The 12,839-nt window shown below is 52.5% G+C and overlaps 1 protein-coding gene across 15 annotated transcripts in view; it reads left to right on the forward strand.

Moving 5' to 3' along the window:
- Positions 1–12,839, forward strand: part of NFASC (neurofascin) — a 114,745-nt gene that overhangs the window by 29,079 nt on the left and 72,827 nt on the right. For 14 of the 15 annotated variants that reach the window (XM_084497598.1, XM_084497611.1, XM_084497599.1 and 11 more), the window contains exon 1: positions 828–900. The exons of the other annotated variant lie outside the window; for it this stretch is intronic. The gene's annotated coding sequence lies outside the window, so the exon portion shown is untranslated. Of the gene's footprint in view, positions 1–827; positions 901–12,839 lie in introns of those variants that run through there. 15 annotated transcript variants of the gene reach the window in all.

Below are 12,839 nucleotides of genomic sequence, written 5' to 3' on the forward strand. Positions count from 1 at the left end.
AGCTCCTTTCCCAGCCCCCTGAGGAAGGTCCTTTCCTCTGGAGGCCCTGTAGGACACACACACGACTTAGCAGGTGACTTCTTCTCTGATGTTCACAGGATAGCAACGTGTGTAAATGCAAGTGTGTCTTTTGGGCTAAGCTTTTCATGACAAACCCCATAAAGGGCTCAAATGCATGATGTGCAGCAGCACGTTCAATACATGTCGTCTAGAGGACAGGCTAAACCAGTCAGGACGAGCGTGGTGCTCTGGACTGAAGATCCCCAACCTCAGCAGAACATTTGTAATGAAATCCCGTAATGGGGATGGCGAGGGAAGTGGCAGGTCCCACTGTGAGCCTTTCCTAGACGGGGGAGGTTTTAATTAAGCTGACGTTTCTGATGAGCAACTCAGCGAGGAGATGGCAGGGCTGTGATGCTGACAGCAGCCTGGCACCCGGCGGGGGCACACCGGCTTGCAGGCAGCCCCCAGCTGCATCCATCCGTGCCCCTAGCCAAGCTGCGGGACTTCTGCACCCGGCATGGAGCAGGGAGGGAGCCCTGCACCTGGTTAACCCTCCCACTCTCGGAAGAACCCGATTTTTCTCCCGAAAAGCCCGAGATGGGCTCCGGAGCCTGGCACCCCCCTCCCCCTTTCCAGTCCCCTCTTGCGCTTGGGGTGCCCGGGAGGGCAGAGCCGGAGCTGGGGAGGTGCAGGTGCTAATTAACGGCGCCGCTAAGAAATCCCTCCCCTTCTCCTCCCTCTCTCCCTGCCTCCTCCTCCTTCTCCTCCTCCTCCTCCTCCTCCTCGGGGGCGCGCTCGGCCGCTCGGGAGCGCGCAGTGCGGCGCGGCCGCGCCCGGGAGCGCGCAGTGCGGCGCGGCGAGCCCCGGCTGCGGCGAGCCCCGGCGCTCCCGGAGCAGGTAAGGGGGGCCCTAGGGGGATGCTGGGCACGGGCACCCCCAGGGCACAGCCAGGGCTTGGGGGGGTTCTTGGCTCCTCATCCACATCGCGGGTTTGGGGCCCCACTGCCTGGGTCCCCCCCATTTTTTTCCCGTCTCCCAGAAATGGGCCAGAGCCGCATGCGGGGGGAGCTGGGTGCTGGGCTCGGGTGTGCGTTGGGATTTTTGCTTTTGGGTCATGATATGGTGTATGTGTGGGATAAAACCCTGATGGGTCAGCCCTGGGGGGACAGGATGCAGGCAGGGGAATGCAGCTGGGGTACGGACCTTGGTGTGACGGGGCAAGTTTTGGCCCAAAAATCTCCTGGGGGATGCTGCGCCCTGCTTCTTCCCTCTACGCTCATGGCCATGCTCGTGTTCTCCTTCTGAAAAACCCCGTGTTGGTAAAATGCATCCCTGGCCTCACCGAGAGGCCTCTGTGGCAGCACCTGGGCTGCTGCTGCGTGAGATGGAGCCGGCCCCATGGGGCGCAGCGCTGGGGATGCTCCGGGGCCGCATGCTCGGGCTGCGCCTGCAGAAGGGCTCGCTGCTATCGATCAAGCTCCTGGAGGTGGGGAAAGTGCTGAATCATTTGTACTCCGGCTGTGCTGGCGGTTCGGCTGCTCCCAGTCCCCGGGAGATGCTCAGAGACGACCTGCAGAGGCCGAAGAGAAGTCTGCTGGGGGTGCGTGGCTGAGGTGGGGGCACCCTGGGCCCGAAGGAGGCACCAGCCGGTGGGGTGACATCTCCTAAGGTGGCCTCGGCTGCTCCTCGGATGATGGGGCACGGGGAGGATGCACGCCTGCACCTTGCTGAGGCCTCTGCTTTTGGCTGGGTTGTGCATTAAGTAGGTTATGGGGGGATCGAGGGAGGGGTTCTCCAGAAAATCCCGTTCCTCTTAAAGCTGGGCAAGGCCACGTGAGGCTCGCTGCTTGGGTCATTTTTTTCTTTTTTCCTTTCAAATGCTGTCTTTGAGATTGTTTTCAAGGTCGGAGCTCTGGAATCGCATGTGGGTTATCGGGCGTTTCTGAAATTCAGCCGGAGATGTTTCTGGCTCCTTTTTGGGAGGCCGTATAAAAGGTCAGGGGGATGCACATACAGCAGAAAACCGAAAACCTGGAAGACTGAAACCCAGCCCAGCTGCCTGACTGTCTTAAGATGGATGCTGTGGCAATGTCAGTGTTTCTGGGGTGCCCCTATCAGATGCTCAGGACAAAAGCAAGAATCCAGTGACTTTTATTGAGACGCCGACTCCTTTATTGTTGACCGTGTTTGTGTAAAATGTCCACCCTTTGGCAGGCAGCTACACTGATTGTCAGTGTGACTGCTTTGTTTCCAGAAAAGTTCTTTGCGTGGCCTACCCTGAAAGATAACCGCCCAAATTCAGCATCACATTCTTTCTATTTAACAGCTTCAGGCCAGGCCCTTGCTGACTCTTTTTTTTTTTTTTTTTTTTTTTTTTTGTGTGTGTGTAGCTGTAACATGAGTGCAGCATAAATAATGCATGGAGGTCTCGTCAGCTGACGAGGATGGGCTCAAGTTGTGAAATTTGAAAATGGACTTTGTTTGCAGGGGTTGAGGTCTGGGGACTGGCTTTGTCTCACTTGAGCTCAAGCCGTGTGATAGTGCTGGTTATTGGAACAACAAAGCTCCAAAATCACCCTTCAAGTCCCGCTGGAGGTTACCAGAGGCTGTGATGTTCCCTTGGTTTTGTTGCCTGGGCTGTGGCTAGGGATCTGATTTAAACCAAGTCAGGCAATCCAATCATTTCATCTCACAGCTAATGATTAAATGGAAAATATCCCAAGCTCTCAAACGGTATTAATTCATAATGAATTATTTGCCGAGCTGCGATCTAATTGTCTTCGTGTTGTGGGTCTTGTGTATAATCGATGCTCCTGCTGGCAAAGTGCCACTGCTGAGGCTTTCTGCAGTGCACAGGCATCAGGAATGGTCAGGTAGCTCTAACTAGAATAGCAAGAAATGAGGCCTAACCCTTCGTATCTGTACTCCTGCCAGCTGTCTGCGGGGATGCTACTACTCCATGGAGCCCCTGCGTGCAGGTCTCGGTGTGGTCGTACCCCCTAAATGAAGGAGGGCTCAGAGTCCTGTGGGTAAGCCTCCAGGTTTAGCCCGTGCAGGGTGGATGGGGAAGGTGCTGAGCCCAGGTTTGAGCAGGAACGTGCTGGGGGCTGAGCCTGAGTGTAAACCAAGAGCTGCACGTGGAGGGGATTGGGAGAGAAGGAAGAATGCATGCAGACAAGAAGCAAAATGCCTTTGCTGCTGCAGAGCTCGTATGCTGATGGGGAATGGTAAAGAGATGATAAAAAGGAGCTAAGTTTCCACTGAAGCAATCCTTGCTTCCAGTGCTCTGGTTTTGGCCTGACCAGTTGACCTCATGTCCTTGGGACAAAGCTTGCTGTGTGAATTATTCATGTCCACCAAGTACCTTGAATCCTTTCCTGCCATCTCTTTAACCCCACTTAGTGGAAATGTGGTGATTATGGGGTGTCCCTAACAAGAGATCAAGGCTTGTAGGCAGAGCAAAGGTTCGCATGGGTTCTGCAGAGGGCTGTGGCCACATCTCCTTTTGGTGTGCTTTGGCAAGCAGGAGCCCGCAAGTGCAGGGTTTGCACTTCAGGTTGTTAGGGGTGCCTGGGGAAATTAAGCAGCCAGATCCCCAGGACACTTCTGTGGTGCTGATGTGAAGCTGTGAGACTCCAGCAGGAGCTGCTGAAGCTTCCCTCTCTGCACAGAGTTAGTATGTGTGTGTGTTGACTTTTATGGGGTTTTAATGTAGTTGTCTCTGCAGTGTCAGGCTATCAAATCTCATCAGCACTTAACCTCGTACGTAGATAAACCTGACTGGTGAGGCAGAGCTCCTCCAGCCCTACTGTTATAGGGCTTCAGAGAGATGGGAAATCGCCTGGTTTCTGTGTGGATGCAGAGGGTGGCTTGTGCAAGTGAAAAAAGACTGCAGCTACATCACGAGGATCTAAATCCATTACAGTTGTTTACAATTAATTTATCTGAGTCATATAATAGAAAATCGCTTTTCATTTGAATAGAAGCAGAACCTGGAAGGCGGCTTCTAAAAATTCAAGAGGGAAACTTTAACGCTGGTGCTTCCCCTTAGAATCTCTGTGCTTCCTTGGGTTTAGTTTGCCCTTATCAAAATATTCCCTGGTATCTTAAAACTGAACAGGCAGCCCCAGCCCAGCGCTGTATCCAGGTACAGTCTCTGAAAGGCTCTAGCAAAGCTTGTCAGAGAGGTCTAGCTTGTCTCCCTGCCCTGTGGGTAGCTTCTTTCAAAGCCCATTTTCTTTATTTTAAATATTGTTGGATGACTTCTGCTCTTTTTTTTTTTTTTTTCCCCTCTGCTGAAGCAGGTCATAACTTCTATTCATTTATTTATTTCACCTTTGCTATCCAGGATAGTTGTTACATAATTCTAAAGACCTAGCTCAGAATGAACATGCTTGAAGTTGTTGTTATGCTAAATAATCCTCCCTCTTTTTTTATTTATTTATTTTTTTAAACCCAAAGCCGAAAGAAACCTTGCTGTGTTGTTATGGATTAGAACAGAGGAAGATTTAGACCTCAGCCCTGCTTATGGGGATCACAATTCCTAGTCAATGAGATAGGAGACAAAGGATTAACAACGGAACAAATAGAGATGGGCTTGCGTGGCTAAACCAGGTAGAAGTTCCCGAGGATGAAATGCAGGGACAAGTCTTTGCCTTGCCTCTTTTGCTCTCTTCAGTCTGCAGTCCTGGGGACCTCGTCCCATCCTCTTGCAGCACCTGCTAAGGGGGTCCTTTTGTCCCCACTGCTCCCTAGGAATGCAGCTTACAGAGCCCAGCCCGAGGGCACAGGAGAGCAAAGCATTGTGCCCTGACTGCAGGCAGAGCAGGACATAGGCCTCAGGGAGGGATCGGAGGCTTTGCTTCAAAAAGCAGCACCTGGAGGACCTTTGCCAGCATTGCTCTGCCTCTGCTGCTCAGTTAAGTCTAATTGGAGGGCTGCTTACTTCTAGGGCTGCCAGAGAAGTATCCGTGCTGTAAAGAGGGTGCTTTGTAAAGTCAAGGTTCAATCTCATGTGGTACCAGGCACCTTCCAGGCTCAGTGACTCCAGCAGAACCTGGGAGGCTTTGGCAGGTTCATACATGAAGGCTCCTGCAGGCCAGGAGGGGCTCACCTCCTGCAGCCCTGCTCCAGTGGCACTGCCCTTCTTTGTCACAGGCAGCAAATAATCTCATTTTCAAAGCCTGGCGTAGGTATAGTTGATATTTACCTAGCACCAGCTGTCCTAGATGCTGCTCTGCCACCTTTGGAAGCAGCATTGATCCTTACAGAGAGCATAACCCCGAGCCTCGGTGCAAGCTGCTCCATCCTGGAGGTTCATTTGAATTCCTGGCAGGTTTTCTCCTGCTTCATGCCTCCTTGACAGGAGATTTTGCAGGCTTCCAGCATGGGGAGTGATGGGTTCCTACAGACTTTCTAAGTCACAGCAAGCGTGATACTGTCTCCCTGTCAGCCTGCATATTCTGTTCCTCCTGAAATGCCCTGGCATGGATGGGCAGGGCTGGCAGTTGCAGCATGAGCTGTGAGGTGGATAGGATTCTCCTTGAATCTGACATAAAACGCAGTGAAATCCCCTTCCTGTTAGGAAATATTTACTTTTCCCAATTATTCCAATGACCTTGAGCATCTCAAAGTTAAAAACAGAATGCAGGGCCTCAAAAAATGGGGAAACTACCAAACAAGGTACCTTAATGTTTTTCCTCCATATTATATGGTTTGTCCTTACGGAGGAAAAGCAGCTTTGGCATTCTGGGCATTACAAAGAGCAGTGCTCTTGACCAAGCATTCAAGCCCTCCTTTTAATTTGCTTGGTGTCCTGATGTTGTCTGGGTGCACAAGTAGGATGCACACTCCCTGCTCTTAAAGATTTTTAAGAAAAGATTTTCCCATGTAAGTATTTTCACTTCCCATGTAAATGTTTGTTGGACGTGCACAAACCCACGCATTGTGGTGTGAGCCTGGGAGAGGATCCCAGCCCCTCGTTTCAACAAGGAGCGATGCTTAAAGAATGATTTACTCAGGGAATTAGTGTGAAGTGAACGCAAAAGACCTGATCTGGAGCTTTTCCCAGAGGAAACTATTCAAGACAACAAATCACTTGATGATAAGTGAATACGTGTTCTGTTACAAGAAATTCAAGTTAAGTCAGCAAAGCAACCTCCGGACAAGAATCCCATGAATGTGGCTACGAGACAACTTTCCCAGCTGAACCACAGGGGTTTGATTTCATGGCGTCACCCGGCCGAGCTTTTAGTTCAAGGTCCCAAAGAGCCCTTGGTGCCCGGGACCCAATCCCACCTGCAGGCAGGGTGCTGGGGTTGCAGGCAGGGGGTTGGGGTGGTTTCAGACCCCTTTGAGCTCTGGGGCCCTGGGGGTTCGGAGCCTTCCCGGCCGCAGCAGTGCGGGGCCGCCGCTCTCCAGGGTGCTGAGCTCCATGCCGGGGGCTCGCTGCCTTTAGTCCTATCACCAGTATGGGCGAAGAGCTGAGCAGCCTGATTGCACCTTACAGCTGGTCCTGCTCTCAGCAGACAGCTGAGCTAGATGACCTGTTGTAGTCCCTTCCAAACAGAATTGTTTTTTGGTCCTGCTGCCTTAAGGGTTTTCACTAGCAGGAGCCAAACCGAAGCCCTCCCTCCCTGAGTCACTTTGAGCACCTCTCCTCATGCACGTAGATTTACAGTTATGGGCATGGCAGTCAAGTAGCTTTTATTGGATATTCACACAGCCTGAGAGTGGGATGGGTGAAGGGAGGGAAAGAAATTACATTGCTGCCTTCTCGCCCAACGAGCTGAAAAAGTGAAGACCAGCCCTGACTCTTGACTTGCCTCTGGAAGCTTTGTGTAGTCTGCTCAATGAATGAGGAGCTGTCTGTGCTCTGGTGTGTGAGTGGTGAAAAATGCCATTCCTCATAAAGAAATTTGGCTGATTACGACTTGGAGACAGCCCGCATCTTGTTCCACAGGCTCTTAACAGTTCCTCAGTAGGGTATGGTACCACGAGCCGCCTTGCATTTAATTACACAGCCCTGTTTGTGATAGCTGGGAGAGTTACTAACACGCCGAGCAGCACAGCGTGGCTCTGCAGTTGATAAAGACACATCTGTATGCTGAGCTGTGCCCTTATTGAGTTAAGGGCACAGAAAAAGCTCTCTTTCTTGCTGTCACTTAAATGGTGTCAGGATTCGTGAAATCTTGCTTTCAGATTCCCAACAGACCCAGCAACAAAGCCTGCTTGTTGCAAGCTCATTGGCTTCTGTGCGAGTCCCTGTGACGTGCTCACAGATGTGTGCAAGCCAGTGGGAGGGAGGGGGGTGAGAGAACCGAGGCTTTGTAGCCGTGCACGTGTGGCAGCATGCACGGGACCCCTGACGCTCCTCTCAGGCCAGCCCTGCCTTCATGATGCTTCTGGCATGCCCCAGACCGTGTCTGGGCACTGTCCTTTGGAGCAGTCTCCTGTAGTTGAGTTGCAAGTCCCGCAGCATGCCTGGGGACTGAAGTCGTGGCTTGTTCTCACTTCTCCCACTGCAAATTCACAGCTGTGTGGCCAGGTAGGATTTGATGCCCTCTGCAGCGAAGCTATTCAGACGAACATGCACTGAGAACAACATCCTGCAAGCTGTGTCAAATCAACCTACTTAATAAACTGATAATCTTATTTTCTCCTTCCGCTGCATCTAGTGAATATAAATTTTGTATTAAAATATCTAAGGCTGAACTTTCTGTCAAAACTAAGTGGTTCCTTCCTTATGCCCAGCAAAACTAAACTTAGTTAATTCACGCATGAGCTGATACAAAACACGGGGGCTGCTCTTATTATGAGACAACATCTGTGCAGTAAAAGAGCCCTTCAAAGTCCTGTTGCACATCCCAGCCTGACATCTCCCAGTGGCAGGTCTGGTGTCCAGATGCCAAGGCCCACAGAATTATGTTCCCCAGCTATATCAGCAGCTGGGTCCACGGCTATGTATTCTGGTTGACCTCTTCTGAATTCTGACTGTGGTGACAGCTGGGAGGCTAATCTGGCAGGAGCTCAGTCCAGCAGGCTTCTCTCTAATGTCACGTTTCGTGTGCCACTGTTTCCTCATCTGCCTCACTGCTCTAACCTCCCTCTCCAAGACCAACCTTCCTACAGAGCCTTGGTCTTTGAATGGAGGTGGGACTGGTTCCTGTGAGTGCTGGAGGAGCTGGGGAGCCTTTGCTTTCTTTCTGACAGATTTTTACTCAGGAGATCTCTATGTTTGCTCAGCTGGCATGCTTTTTTTTTTTTCTTCCTCCTAGCTTGGCTTGCAAGACAAACAGATGTGGATTACGTTTCTGTCCATAAAATGGCCATGATCGCGCTAATATGTTTAAAAGACATCTTTATCACAATTAGGAGAGGAGTTAGGGACCTGTGTAATAACAAATAATTCTCTGATTGCGGAACTTAGATCAAGTGGCTGCAGGAAGAGTTTATTTGAATTCAGCCCAGGGACTGGGCTCATCGCTTCTGGGGAGGGCTGGCACCTGTCTGGGAATGTGCAAGTGGGGAATTAATGTAGCCTCAGCTCTCTCCTTGGCATCCAGTTGTTCCCAAGCACCTCCTACCTTGGGAATTAACTCGCTGCCTTCCCCAAAATCATGTTTATAATGGCAGTTACATAACACACAATAGCATGGTCCTGTTGTGGGAATCAAGCTTGCTGTAACCCACGAGGTAGCGTTTGGGTGGGGAGGGGGGAGGACGGGAGTCTTTGGTTGAAGGGACCAGTCAAAGCAGGAGAGCCTGAGAGTGAATTTTAAATAAATGTATTGCCTCTTAGACTGAGCAAACATATAATTAACAATAAGATAACAGGGTGGTTCTACAAGGCAGCTAATTGCATTTTCAAATGTCAGCTTGTCAGCTCTTATTTAGTCTTCATTCAATCTGGCCTTTGCCAGAGCAGTGTCTGGTTTTAAATGGCATTTCCCTTTCCTCGCGCTGCTGAAGGATCTTCTTCCTTGTTCTCAGGAACCTCTGGTAGCCCAGCTCCTGTTTTATTGCAGCTGAGACGTGGTTTTGCTTGCTAGAATTTGATATTAGTGTGCTATGTTACAAAAAAAAAAAACAAACAAACAAACTCTGGGGGTAGGAAAGCCACCACTGCAACCAACAGGAGAGTCCTGAATGATATCGGGGCTCCTGGGAATACGTGGGTGTCTGTTGTAAATGCACTGCTGTTGGAGCAGGGGGCTGGTGGCCTTCCTCCTGCATCAGCACCACCAATGGCCCCCGGGCGCTGTGCTGGAGCTCGCAGGGCCCAGGAGGGCACCGAGGGAGCCTGCGCTTTGTGAGGTCAGCTTCTGTCTGCTGATGTCAGGGTGGGTGCTGGGGATGCCTTGGGGGGAAGGAAACTCGTGGGGCTTCCTCAGCTTGCTGAATGCACTGCTGGTGTGTGGCCAGAAAGTTCTGTGTTCCCCCGCCAGTCCTCTGAGTGACAGTGTGGCCTCTTAAAAACACGTCTGGTTAAGGTAAAAGAAGGGTAACCATGTGTGACCCTGCAGGAAGGGGATGTTTGACAGAGAAGGGGTGACAGCCCTCTCTCTCTCTTTTCTCAGCCCTTTTCTTTTCCTGAAGCTGCCCCTTTAGTGATGTGCTGTGTGGTGGGATTCCAGCCCCTGTGCTGGCACCTCGCAGGCCTGGCTGCAGCTTTTACAGCACGCGGCTTTCTGCAAGACCTGCTCTGGGCTGGGGGCAAAGGAACCACGGGTATCTTTGTAGTTACTGCAGCCGTGGGGCACAAAATGGCCTGTCCCCAGCTGCTTGGTGCAGTCCTGAGGACAAATCTCGGGGCGGCTGCCACGCTCTGCTGCAGTCAGCTGCTCCCTGCCGCAGGTCCCTGCGGGCCCAGAGGTGCCGTGCCAGAACTGGGCCACGTCTGCGTGCTGGTGTCCTCCTGGGGGACAGGGCAGACCAGGAGGTGCTGGGGTGGGTTTCTGGGGCCTTCCCGCTGCACGGTGCCCCTTGGCTGTGCAGAGGTTGCTGCCTTGTGATAGAGACATCTTTGGAGCCACTTTGCTGAAGCGTTGCTGTGTGCTGGGATTGAAGCAGCCGGGCAGGAGCCCTACGGAGGAGATGTCCTTAAACAGGAGGAGTTAATGAGGAGGAAAAGAGAAACTCCCAGTTTATCCTTTGTTGAAGTATTGCTGTGTACTAGGGTGAGCTGGCCAGGCAGGAGCTCTATGGAGAAAATGTCCTCAAACAGGAGGAGTTAGTAAGGAGGAAAAGAAAAACTCCCAGTTCTCCCCATATGACTTTATCCTGTGGTTGCAGGGTGTATTGAGGGCGTGAGGGTTCGCGGGCAGCCAGACCCAGCAAATGTGGAGAAATCTGCAGCATGCCCGTGGGCAAGGAGCAGGGGGGTGTCCAAGCCCCACGCTGCCCCCAGGGAGGGCGAGGAGCTGGCTCCCACTCCCTCAGCAGCCCCCCTGTGCCATCGGGATCTTGGCTGCCTCCCATCAGGGGAAGCACTCCGGGAAGGGACGCAGCAGGTTGCTGGCGCAGGAGGATGTTTAACCCGCGCTGACCAGCGGGTGCATATCATGGGCAGAGATTAGCATCATCCCTGTGTTTGAGGCAGACAGCACATACACAGCGTCAGCTCCAGCCACCCGCTGCACAGGGCAGCGTGTCACTTCCACTTAGCGCAGCCCAGGACAGCGTCCTCGCAGCTGACCAGCCCTTGGTGCCCCTGCTGTCCCTCCTCTGTGCTGGGCTCAGCCTGTGATAAGCAGGGAAATGGCACTAATGAACTTTTCAGTGTCTAATCCCTGACATGCTTAGGCAGGGGTGGCGTGACTTGACTTAAGGGAGGCTTTGGGCTGCTGGTGGTGGCAGAGAGCATCAGTGGAGCTAATGCTACCTAGCGGAGGCTTGGAGGCTGAGAAGTGCTTGGCGTAGCTGTGTGCAGTCACATCGGGAGGGGTGCGCTCTGCTCCCTCTGCTGCAACAGGCAGAAATGCCTGACAGAGGGAAAATCAAGCTGGAACTTTCATCCAGGAGAAAATCAAGCTGGTCTCTGGTGTTCTGGAAACCCTCAGAGCTGCCAGCCCCCAAAACCAGGGCACAGGGTCACTGGGTGGTTGTGCCCCTTTGCAACCTCCTGGCCGTCCCCAGCAGCGATTCCTCACGCTCTGCACGGGGAGGCTTTGCCTTCGTGCTGCCTGTTGCTGGAGCAATGGGTTATCTGGGTGAGAAGCCCAGGGCAGCACACTCGTAGCCATCTGGGAACGTGAGGTCTCAAATTGCCCCATTCCCCTGCCCTGGCAGGCCAAGGCAATGTTTTCCCTCCTGGCATGGTGGGGATGAGCTGGGTGCCAATTCCCAACCTCTATCCATGTTACAGAGACTGGCCTGTGTTTCTCCTCATGTCAAGAAACCTGGAGGCTCTCTAAAAGTACCGGATTAGCACAAAACATTCAGTTTGTGGCTGCTGAGTACATTAAAATACTGCTCTTGCTCAGCTCAAGCCAACGTATGCCAACTGATTCACGGCAAATCCTGGTTCTCAGTCAGAGGCTCTGGCAAAATAAAGCAGCACGGGGAAGCAGCATGGATGTGGTGCGTGCACAGCCACGGGAGCTGCGTGCCAGGGAGCCGAGAAGAGCAGTGAGAGCACGGCCTGACGCTGCCTATTGTCCCACCGAGCGGGGTCCGCTGGTGCTGGCGATGCTCCCTGCTATTGATTCTGAGCAGATGTTGAGATGTGGGAAGGCAGATGGAGCCCCAGGGCGCAATTACCTCCCACAATGGGGTGGGCAGCGTTGGCCAGATGTCCTATGGGGACGGGGTGGTGGTTCGGGACCGGCCAGGCTGGCTCTGGCCACGGGCTGCTATGAGCCTTTGCTTGCGAGCTTGCTGCAGAGGGGGATTTGTCTTAGGGATAAACACAGTTCTGAGCTCAGGCAAACTGAATCTGACACCTGAGTAAAATCCTAATTGTCCGGGTGCCGAGGGACCCCGTGCAGCTCAGAGCAACGCGTGCCATTGTCTTTCTATTTCTGAATCGCAATCTGTGACAAATCCATGGTCGTCTTCAACAATGGGCTCTAGAGGGCAAAAGAAAGGCTTTTTGGAGTTTGGCTGCCATCAGCATGTGCTTGTGCCTAATTATAGCCCGGCGCTGGCAGCTGTGGCTCCATCCCACCACTGCTGGCTGCAGCAGCGCAGCCCTGAGACCACCCAGTACCAGAGCACGGGCTCCTTCCTGCTGCTCAGACCACGTCCTCAGCACCCCCGTGCAGATCTGGGCTGTGGCCAAAGCCCCTCTTTCAGGTGCCTTTTGGGTGCAAAGCACCCACTGGTCCTGCCCTGCAGCTGGGCATGCTGCACGGAGCCAGGGGTGCAGGCAGGATGTGGCCAGAGCTGGTGTGTGAGGAGTTTCTAAGCTAGAAAAGATAACTGAAATGAGAATATTCCAGGAGCAGAGTAGCCATGGCTCACAAGCAGGCTGAAGATGCGTTAAACTGTTAATTGGGACTTTTGGAGGGTTTTTAGAATATAGCCTGAAGTATTAATGAGGCAGATGAAAGGCGTCTTCCTGGAGAGGAGATGATTTGCCTTCGGTTATGGGTGAGATGAGATTCCTGGGTTTCCGTCTGTGCTCCCACCCCTTCCTCGTGCCTCCTGCTCTCTCTGTATCATGGCAATCTGTAAGGAGCCCCATAAGGAGGGACAGCAGGCAGGAAAGCAATACCGAGAAACTGCACCGAGTACAAGTACTAGAAAATAACAGCCGCTTTGTCTTTGCAGTTTCCTTCACGACAAAGGCAGGAGAGATATCTGGTTAATTTATTCTGGTCAGAAACTTTGCAGGA

Source organism: Aythya ferina (assembly GCF_964211825.1).
Source record: "Aythya ferina genome assembly, chromosome: 25".
Classification (NCBI taxonomy): domain Eukaryota; kingdom Metazoa; phylum Chordata; class Aves; order Anseriformes; family Anatidae; genus Aythya; species Aythya ferina.